Source organism: Triticum aestivum, chromosome 7D, assembly GCF_018294505.1.
Source record: "Triticum aestivum cultivar Chinese Spring chromosome 7D, IWGSC CS RefSeq v2.1, whole genome shotgun sequence".
Classification (NCBI taxonomy): Eukaryota; Viridiplantae; Streptophyta; class Magnoliopsida; order Poales; family Poaceae; genus Triticum; species Triticum aestivum.
Window position 1 is genome coordinate 360,861,826 of NC_057814.1, and position 10,860 is coordinate 360,872,685.

Sequence of the window (10,860 nt, forward strand, 5' to 3'; positions counted from 1 at the left end):
GTGGTTGGAGGTCGAGGTCACCCCCGCCGGTAACGTGTTCCTGAACCGCAGGTGGCAGCCGTTCACCCGCACGTGTGGCCTCTAGGGGAGGTGCACCCTCCACTTCAAGCACGATGGCATGACGACCCTCTATGTCAGGATCTTCGGCGAGGACGGCGGGCATCTGGGGTGATGCCCAGAGAGCGACGATGACGACGTCCACTCCTCCTCCGACGACGGCTGGGGGGGGCGCCGACATCCTCGGCGGTGAACTCGCCCCTGGTGACGGTCGCGACGCCTCCAGTAGCGGTGGTTCTTCCTCTGGGGAGAGTACGAGCGATGGTGACTACGACGAGCCGCCTCGCCATCGCGCTCCGGTGAAGCAGGAGGAGGACTCCGACTGAGCACGGGCGTCGCTAGAGCCAGGCCTCAGAAGCCGCGGTGGTCGCGAGGCCGCTTTTGCTTTCTTTTTTCCTTTTTCTTTTCCCTGCATCAAGAAGTAGAAGGCCCTGCCGGGGCATGTAATGGACCATGGAGCTTGCGCCGTTATGTTAACGTTTTTATATCGTATCCTGGCATTCGTGTCGCTACTAATTGACGGGTTCTTGTTGATCGCGATTAGGATAACTTAGCTTGGTGTGCTTGCGGTGGACTCCTACGCCACGAGGGCGTGCTCTTCTGGTGCTTGGATCTCCTGCATGCCTCTTGTTCCAGAGAGATCCTACCAGGGTTTTCCTTCTTGAGGATCCGAAGGTTCTCAGGCCTCAGGAGGCACCCAGTGGCCGCGATATTTCTTGCGGGACATGGGGCCTCCAGAGATGTTCCACAGGGCGGCGCGCCCCACGCGAGCCCCCGAGCGAGGACCGATGGCCACTGGTACGCTAGGTCGCAATGCCTGGCGAGGCCAGGGGATGAGGGCTCATGGGGAACAACATGCCCGTTGGCACATTTAAGAGCATCGCACGAGGATTAAGACGCCAAAGGCTAGGGCACCAAGGCTTTGGCGAGGTGTGTTCATGGGCAGACCTAGGCATACACACCGTGCCCAGCCCCGCTCGCGAGATGCGCGGGGAAGAGCGATGGGCAACTACCGCTCTCCCAAAGCAAGGCTTGAAAAAGTAAACGCTGCAAGGAGAAAAAAATTCCATCTCTTCCAAATAAAGATGCGAGAACTTCAAATTTCATTGCAAGAAGTGGTGAATCGGCTACAAAGGCAAGCAAAAGAACAGCCGCGTCCGGCGCCTACACTAGTCTTCTAGTTTTCCCGCCAACGCGGAGCATGGGGCTTCCACTAGGCATGGGCATAGTCGTTGAAAGACCGTGTCGTCCACCAGCATGGAGCATGGGGCTTCCACTTCGGCATGGCTGGGAGCCCCCATGAGGCTCAGGGACAACGCTCAGGTGACTCCAGGGCGTGTACAACCCCACTCATTATTACATGAGAGTGTCACGGGCGGAGACTTGGGTTAGCGCAAGGCGCTCACCTGTCACGGGTAGAACTTCCGGAGATGTTGGATGTTCCAGGCATTCTGGATGGGGACCCCGTCCTGCGTCTCCAGGCGCGTGGCACCAGGCCTGGAGACGCAGGTGATCCTGAATGGGCCCTCCCACATAGGCGAGATCTTGTGAAGCCCCTCCCTGGAGAGCACCCATCTCAAGACGAGGTCACCCACCTCAAGGTACCTGGAGCGGATGCTACAACAGGGATACCGCTGCAATGCCTGCTAGTACCTTGCGACACGGAGCGAGGTTTAGCGGCGGGCCTCCTCCCCGAGCAGGAGATCTATCCCCTGTGAGGCGTCCTGGCGTGCCTCGTCAAACGCCAACACCCGCAACGAGCGATGTTTGACCTCGTGTGGGAGGATTGCCTCCACCCCGTAGACGAGGAAGAACGGGGTCTCGCCGGTGGGCTTAGTCACGCTGGTGCAGATGGACCACAACACAGACTGAAGCTCACCGAGCCAACCCCTGCCGCAGGCCTCGAGCTTCTTCTCGTCTTGAGGCCCCTCAGGACCTCCGCATTGGCGTGTTCGGCTTGGCCGTTACTCCGTGGGTGCGCCACTGAAGCATAGCATATCTGCGTTCCAAGGTTAGCACAATATGTCTTGAAGAGATTGCTTGTGAACTGAGAACCATTGTTAGTGATGATATGGTTGGGGACCCCGAAGCGGCTCATGAGGCCCTTGATGAACTTGATGACCGAGCCGGCTGGGATGGTGCGCATGGGCTCCACCTCTGCCCACTTGGTGAATTTGCCGATGGCAACGTAGAGGTAGCGGTAGCCTCCGGCTGCTTGGGGAAATGGGCCCAGGATGTCCAGCCCCCAGACCACAAGTGGCCACGAGAGCGGAATGGTCTGGAGGCCCTGAGCGGGTTGGCGGATCTGTTTGGCGTGGAACTGGCAGGCCTCACAGGATCACACCAGCTCAGTGGCATTGTTGAGCGCCGTGGGCCAGTAGAGCCCGCTATGGAACACCTTGCCCACAAGGGTGCGCGACGAGGAATGGTGTCCGCAATTGAAAGTGCAACTAATCCCTGGGTGGTTTTGGTAATTCATAACAAAACATAGCTCATTGAACTAATATCCATTCAAGTTAAATATTTCAGAAAGTTCAATGATTGGCATGGCATGGACTAGAGATGTGGACCCCTCAAAATGCTAAGGACAAAGATTGGCAAAAGCATAAGAGTCTTCATTTTTATTTTAGTGATCCAAGATCACATTGAGTCCAAAGGAAAGCCAATACTATTAAAAGGGGATGAGGTGTTTCTTAATGGTCTACTTGCTCAAAGTGCTTAGTGATATTGCTCCAAAAACCCTCAGCCACTTTCTCATTTCCACATATGTCCAAAACTCCAAGTCAAACTCAGCCCCACCGAAATGATCTATCCGGCACCACCGAGTTCAGTTGACATAGCTACTGCGAGAAACCCTAGGCAATTCGGTCACACCGATACGGATCTCGATCTCACCGAGATGGCCTTGCAAACTCTCTGATGCCTGTTGTAATTATTTCGGTCTCACCGAAATGTGCAATCGGTCCCACCAAGTTTTCTTAACAACCTCTCTCTTGCCTTATTGCTTCACTTCGGTCTAACCGAGTTTATGCAATCGATGCCACCGAGTTGATGTTTGCCCTAAGCCCTAGCACATCGGTCCCACCGAGTTGATCTCGTCGGTCCCACCGAGATTCCTAACGTTCACATTTTGAATTGAATCAGTCTCACCGAGTTCTCCTATTCGGTCTGACCGAGTTGGGTCAAATGTGTGTAACAGTTGGATTTTGAGTGGAGGCTATATATACCCCTCCAACCCCTTCTCCGTTTGTGAGAGAGCCATCAAAACGTGCCTACACTTCCACTACTCATTTTCCGAGAAAGAACCTCCTACTCATGTGTTGATACCAAGACATTCCAATCCAACCACAAGAATCTTGATCTCCAGCCTTCCCCAAGTTGCTTTCCACTCAAATCTTCTTTCCACCCTAGCCAAATCCGTGAGAGAGAGTTGAGTGTTGGGGAGACTATCATTTTAAGCACAAGAGCAAGGAGTACATCACCAACACACCATCTATTACCTTTTGGAGAGTGGTGTCTCCTAGATTGGTTAGGTGTCGGTTGGGAGCCTCTGACAAGATTGTGGAGTTGAACCAAGAAGTTTGGAAGGGCAAGGAGATCGCCTACTTCGTGAAGATCTACCCGAGTGAGGCAAGTCCTTCGTGGACGATGGTCATGGTGTGATAGACAAGGTTGCTTCTTCGTGGACCCTTCCTCGATGGAGCCCTCCGTGGACTCGCGCAACCGTTACCCTTTGCGGGTTGAAGTCTCCATCAATGTGGACATACGATAGCACCACCTATCAGAACCACGCCAAAAATCTCTGTGTTTACATTGAGTTTGCCTTCTCCAAACCCTTCACTTTACCTTCATATGCAATGTTTTACTTTCCGCTGCTACACTCCCAGAATTGCATGTGTAGGTTGATTGCCTGGGCCGCTTCATCCAACAATACCGCCGAATCAAAGTATGACATGCTGGTAAACAATATGACTATTATCGCCCACAACTCTTTGTGTTCTACTCGTGCATATAACAGCTACGCATAGACCCGGCTCTGATACCACTGCCGGGGAACGTAGTATTTAAAAAAAAATTCCTATGATCACACAAGATCTATCTAGGAGAAGCATAGCAACGAGCGGGGAGAGTGTGTCCAGGTACCCTCATAGACCGAAAGCGGAAGCGTTTAGTAACGCGGTAGATGTAGTCGAACGTCTTCGCGATCCAAACGATCCAAGTACCGAACGCACGGCACCTCCACGATCTGCACACGTTCAGCTCGGTGACGTCCCTCGAACTCTTGATCCAGTTGAGGCCGAGGGAGTGTTTCGTCAGCACGACGACGTGGTAATGGTGATGATGAAGTTACCGGTGCAGGGCTTTGCCTAAGCACTACGATGATATGAGCGAGGTGTGTTTCTATGGAGGGGGCACCGCACACGGCTAAAAGATCAACTCATGTGTCTATGGGGTGCCCCCTCCCTTGTATATAAAGGAGGGAGAGAGGAGGCTGGCCAACCCCTAGAGGCGCGCCCCAAGGAGAGGAGTCTTACTAGGACTCCAAGTCCAAGTAGGATTCCACTTGGTGGAAGGGGGAAGAAGGAAGGAGAGGGAGAGGGAGAGGAAAAGAGGGGCCACGCCCCCTCCCCTAGTCCTATTCGGACTCCCCTTGGGGGGGTCGCCACCTGCTAGCTGCTGCCCTCTCTCCCCTAAGGCCCACTAAGGCCCATTACTTCCCCGGGGGGTTCCGGTAACCCCTCCGGCACTCCGGTTTTATCCGAAACTATCCGGAACACTTCTGGTGTCCGAATAACATGGTCCAATATATCAATCTTTATGTCTCAACCATTTCGAGACTCCTCATCATGTCTGTGATCTCATCCGGGACTCTGAACAACCTTTGGTACATCAAATCACATAACTCATAATACGAATCGTCATCGAACGTTAAGCCTGCGGACCCTACCGGTTCGAGAACTATGTAGACATGACCGAGACACATCTCCGGTCAATAACCAATAGCGGAACCTGGATGCTCATATTGGGTCCTACATATTCTACGAACATCTTTATCGGTCAAACCGTATAACAACATACATTGTTCCCTTTGTCATCAGTATGTTACTTGCCCGAGATTCGATCGTCGGTATCACCATATCTAGTTCAATCTTGTTACCGGCAAGTCTCTTTACTCGTTCCGTAATGCATTATCCTGCCACTAACTCATTAGCCACATTACTTGCAAGGCTTATAGTGATGTGCATTACCGAGAGGGCCCAGAGATACCTCTCCAACAATCGGAGTGACAAATCCTAATCTCGATCTATGCCAACTCACCAAACACCGTCGGAGACATCTGTAGAGCATCTTTATAATCACCCAGTTACATTGTGATGTTTGATAGCACACTAAGTGTTCCTCCGGTATTCGGGAGTTGCATAATCTCATAGTCATAGGAACATGTATAAGTCATGAAGAAAGCAATAGCAATAAACTAAACGATAATAGTGCTAAGCTAACGGATGGGTCTTGTCCATCACATCATTCTCTAATGATGTGATCCCGTTCATCAAATGACAACACATGTCTATGGCTAGGAAACTTAACCATCTTTGATTAACGAGCTAGTCTAGCAGATCATACTAGGGACACTTTGTTTGTCTATGTATTCACACATGTACTAAGTTTCCGGTTAATACAATTCTAGCATGAATAATAAACATTTATCATGATATAAGGAAATATAAATAACAACTTTATTATTGCCTCTAGGGCATATTTCCTTCAGTCTCCCACTTGCACTAGAGTCAATAATCTAGATTACGTAGTAATGATTCTAACACCCATGGAGTCTTGATGCTGATCATGTTTTGCTCGTGAGAGAGGCTTAGTCAACGGGTCTGCAACATTCAGATCTGCATGTATCTTGCAAATCTCTATGTCCCCTTCCGACACTTGCTGACGGATAGAATTGAAGCGTCTCTTGATGTGCTTGGTTTTCTTGTGAAATCTGGATTCCTTTGCCAAGGCAATTGAACCAGTATTGTCACAAAAGGTTTTCATTGGACCCGATGCACTAGGTATGACACCTAGATTGGATATGAACTCCTTCATCCAGACTGCTTCATTCGCCACTTCTGAAGCAGCTATGTACTCCGCTTCACACGTAGATCCCGCCACGACGCTCTATTTGGAACTGCACCAACTGACAGCTCCACCATTCAATATAAATACGTATCCGGTTTGTGACTTAGAGTCATATGGATCAGTGTCAAAGCTCGCATCGACGTAACCATTTACGACGAGCTCTTTGTCACCTCCATAAATGAGAAACATATCCTTAGTCCTCTTCAGGTATTTCAGGATGTTCTTGACCACTGTCCAGTGATCCACTCCTGGATTACTTCGATACCTCCCTACTATACTTATAGCAAGGCACACATCAGGTCTGGTACACAGCATTGCATAAATGATAGAACCTATGCCTGAGGCATAGGGAATGACTTTCATTTTCTCTCTATCTTCTGCAGTGGTCGGGCATTGAGTCTCACTCAACTTCACACCTTGTAACATAGGCAAAAACCCTTTCTTTGACTGATCCATTTTGAACTTCTTCAAAATCTTATCAAGGTATGTGCTTTGCGAAAGTCCAATTAAGCGTCTTGATCTATCTCTATAGATCTTGATGCCCAATATGTAAGCAGCTTCACCGAGGTCTTTCATAGAAAAACTCTTATCCAAGTATCCTTTTATGCTATCCAGAAATTCTATATCATTTCCAATCAACAATATGTCATCCACATATAATATTAGAAATGCTACAGAGCTCCCACTCACTTTCTTGTAAATATAGGCTTCTCCAAAAGTTTGTATAAAACCATATGCATTGATCACACTATCAAAACATTTATTCCAACTCCGAGAGGCTTGCACTAGTCCATAAATGGATCGCTGGAGCTTGCACACTTTGTTAGCACCCTTTGGATCGACAAAACCTTCTGGTTGCATCATATACAACTCTTCTTCTAGAAATCCATTCAGGAATGCAGTTTTGACGTCCATTTGCCAAATTTCATAATCATAAAATGCGGCAATTGCTAACATGATTCGGACAGACTTAAGCATCGCTACGGGTGAGAAAGTCTCATCGTAGTCAACTCCTTGAACTTGTCGAAAACCTTTTGCAACAAGTCGAGCTTTGTAGACAGTAACATTACCGTCAGCGTCGGTCTTCTTCTTGAAGATCCATTTGTTCTCTATGGCTTGCCGATCATCGGGCAAGTCAACCAAAGTCCACACTTTGTTCTCTTACATGGACCCCATCTCAGATTTCATGGACGCAAGCCATTTCGTGGAATCTGAGCTCATCATCGCTTCCTCATAGTTCGTAGGTTCATCATGGTCAAGTAACATGACGTCCAGAACAGGATTACCGTACCACTCTGGTGCGGATCTTACTCTGGTTGACCTACGAGGTTCGGTAGTAACTTGATCAGAAGCTTCGTGATCATCCTCATTAACTTCCTCACTAATTGGTGTAGGAATCACTCGAACTGATTTCTGTGATGAATTACTTTCCAATAAGGGAGCAGGTACAATTACCTCATCAAGTTCTACTTTCCTCCCACTCACTTCTTTCGAGAGAAACTCCTTCTCTAGAAAGGATTCATTCTTAGCAACAAATATTTTGCCTTCGGATCTGTGATAGAAGGCATTTCTCTAATTTGGATTTGAGCTTATCAGGTTGAAGCTCAATTGTTGTGTCCATGGGGTGCCCCCTGCCCCCGTATATAAAGGAGCAAGGGAGGAGGAGGCGGCCCTAGGAGGGGGCGCACCAAGTGTGGAGTCCTACTAGGACTCCCTAGTCCTAGTAGGATTCCACCTCCCATATGGAATAGGAAAAGAGGAAGGGAAAAAGAGAAGGAAGGAAGGGGCGCCCCCCTTCCCTAGTCCAATTCGGACCAGACCAAGGGGAGGGGTGCGGCCACCCTTGAGGCCCTTTTCCTTCTTTCTCGTATGGCCCAATAAGGCCCAATACGTATTCCCGTAACTCTCTGGTACTCCGAAAAATATCCGAATCACTCGGAACCTTTCCGAAGTCCGAATATAGTCGTCCAATATATCGATTTTTACGTCTCGGCCATAGCGAGACTCATCGTCATATCCCCGATCTCATCCGGGACTCCTAACTCCTTCGGTACATCAAAACTCAATAAAATTGTCATCGTAACTTTAAGCGTGCGGACCCTTCGGGTTCGAGAACTATGTAGACATGACCGAGACACCTCTCCGGTCAATAACCAATAGCGGGACCTGGATGCCCATATTGGCTCCCACATATTCTACGAAGATCTTTATCGGTCAGAGCGCATAACAACATACGTTGTTCCCTTTGTCATCGGTATGTTACTTGCCCGAGATTCGATCGTCGGTATCTCGATACCTAGTTCAATCTCGTTACCGGCAAGTCCCTTTACTCATTTCGTAATACATCATCCCGCAACTAACTCATTAGTCACAATGCTTGCAAGGCTTATAGTGATGTGCATTACCGAGTGGGCCCAGAGATACCTCTCCGACAATCGGAGTGACAAATCCTAATCTCGAAATACGCCAACCCAACAAGTACCTTTGGAGACACCTGTAGAGCACCTTTATAATCACCCATTTACGTTGTGACATTTGGTAGCACACAAAGTGTTCCTCCGGTAAACGGGAGTTGCATAATCTCATAGTCATAGGAACATGTATAAGTCATGAAGAAAGCAATAGCAACATGCTAAACGGTCGGGTGCTAAGCTAACGTAATGGGTCATGTCAATCACGTCATTCTCCTAATGAGGTGATCCCGTTAATCAAATGACAACTCATGTCTATGGCTAGAAAACATAACCATCTTTGATTAACGAGCTAGTCAAGTAGAGGCATACTAGTGACACTCTGTTTGTCTATGTATTCACACATGTATTATGTTTCCGGTTAATACAATTCTAGCATGAATAATAAACATTTATCATGATATAAGGAAATATATAATACTTTATTATTGCCTCTAGGGCATATTTCTTCAGTCTCCCACTTGCACTAGAGTCAATAATCTAGTTCACACCGCCATGTGATTTAACATCAATAATTCACATCACCATGTGATTAACACCCATAGTTCACATCTCTATGTGACCAACACTCAAAGGGTTTACTAGAGTCAATAATCTAGTTCACATCTCTATGTGATTAACACCCAAAGAGTACTAAGGTGTGATCATGTTTTGATTGTGAGATAATTTTAGTCAACGGGTCTGTCACATTCAGATCCGTAAGTATTTTGTAAATTTCTTTGTCTACAATGCTCTGCACGGAGCTACTCTAGCTAATTGCTCCCACTTTCAAATGTATCTAGACCGAGACTTAGAGTCATCTAGATTTAGTGTCAAAACTTGCATCGACGTAACCCTTTACGACGAACCTTTTGTCACTTCCATAATTGAGAAACATATCCTTATTCCACTAAGGATAATTTTGACCGCTGTCCAGTGATCTACTCCTAGATCACTATTGTACTCCCTTGCCAAAATCAGTGTAGGGTATACAATAGATCTGGTACACAGCATGGCATACTTTATAGAACCTATGGCCAAGGCATAGGGAATGACTTTCATTCTCTTCCTATCTTTCGCCGTGGTCGGGCTTTGAGTCTTTACTCAATTTCACACCTTGTAACACAGGCAAGAACTCTTTCTTTGACTGTTCCATTTTGAACTATTTCAAAATCTTGTTAAGGTATGTACTCATTAAAAAACTTATCAAGCGTCTTGATCTATCTCTATAGATCTTGATGCTCAATATGTAAGCAGCTTCACCGAGGTCTTTCTTTGAAAAACTCTTTTCAAACACTCCTTTATGCTTTGCAGAATAATTCTACATTATTTCCGATCAACAATATGTCATTCACATATACTTATCAGAAATGCTGTAGTGCTCCCACTCACTTTCTTGTAAATACAGGCTTCATCGCAAGTCTGTATAAAACTATATCCTTCGATCAACTTATCAAAGCGTATATTCCAACTCCGAGATGCTTGCACCAGTCCACAGATGGATCGCTGGAGCTTGCATATTTTGTTAGCACCTTTAGGATTGACAAAACCTTCTGGTTGCATCATATACAACTCTTCTTTAATAAATCCATTAAGGAATGCAGTTTTGTTTATCCCTTTGCCATATTTCATAAAATGCGGCAATTGCTAACATGATTCAGACAGCCTTAAGCATAGATACGAGTGAGAAACTCTCATTGTAGTCAACATCTTGAACTTGTCGAAAAACCTTTTTGCGACAATTCTAGCTTTGTAGATAGTGACACTACTATCAGCGTCCGTCTTCCTCTTGACGATCCATTTATTCTCAATTGCTTGCCAATCATCGGGCAAGTCAACCAAAGTCCACACTTTGTTCTCATACATGGATCTCATCTCAGATTTCATGGCCTCAAGCCATTTCACGGAATCTGGGCTCACCATCGCTTCTTCATAGTTCGTAGGTTCGTCATGGTCTAGTAACATAACCTCTAGAACAGGATTACCGTACCACTCTGGTGTGGATCTCACTCTGGTTTACCTACGAGGTTTGGTAGTAACTTGATCTAAAGTTTACATGATCATCATCATTAACTTCCTCACTAATTGGTGTAGGAGTCACAGGAACAGATTTCTGTGATGAACTACTTTCCAATAAGGGAGCAGGTACAGTTACCTCATTAAGTTCTACTTTCCTCCCACTCACTTCTTTCGAGAGAAACTCCTTCTCTAGAAAGGATCCATA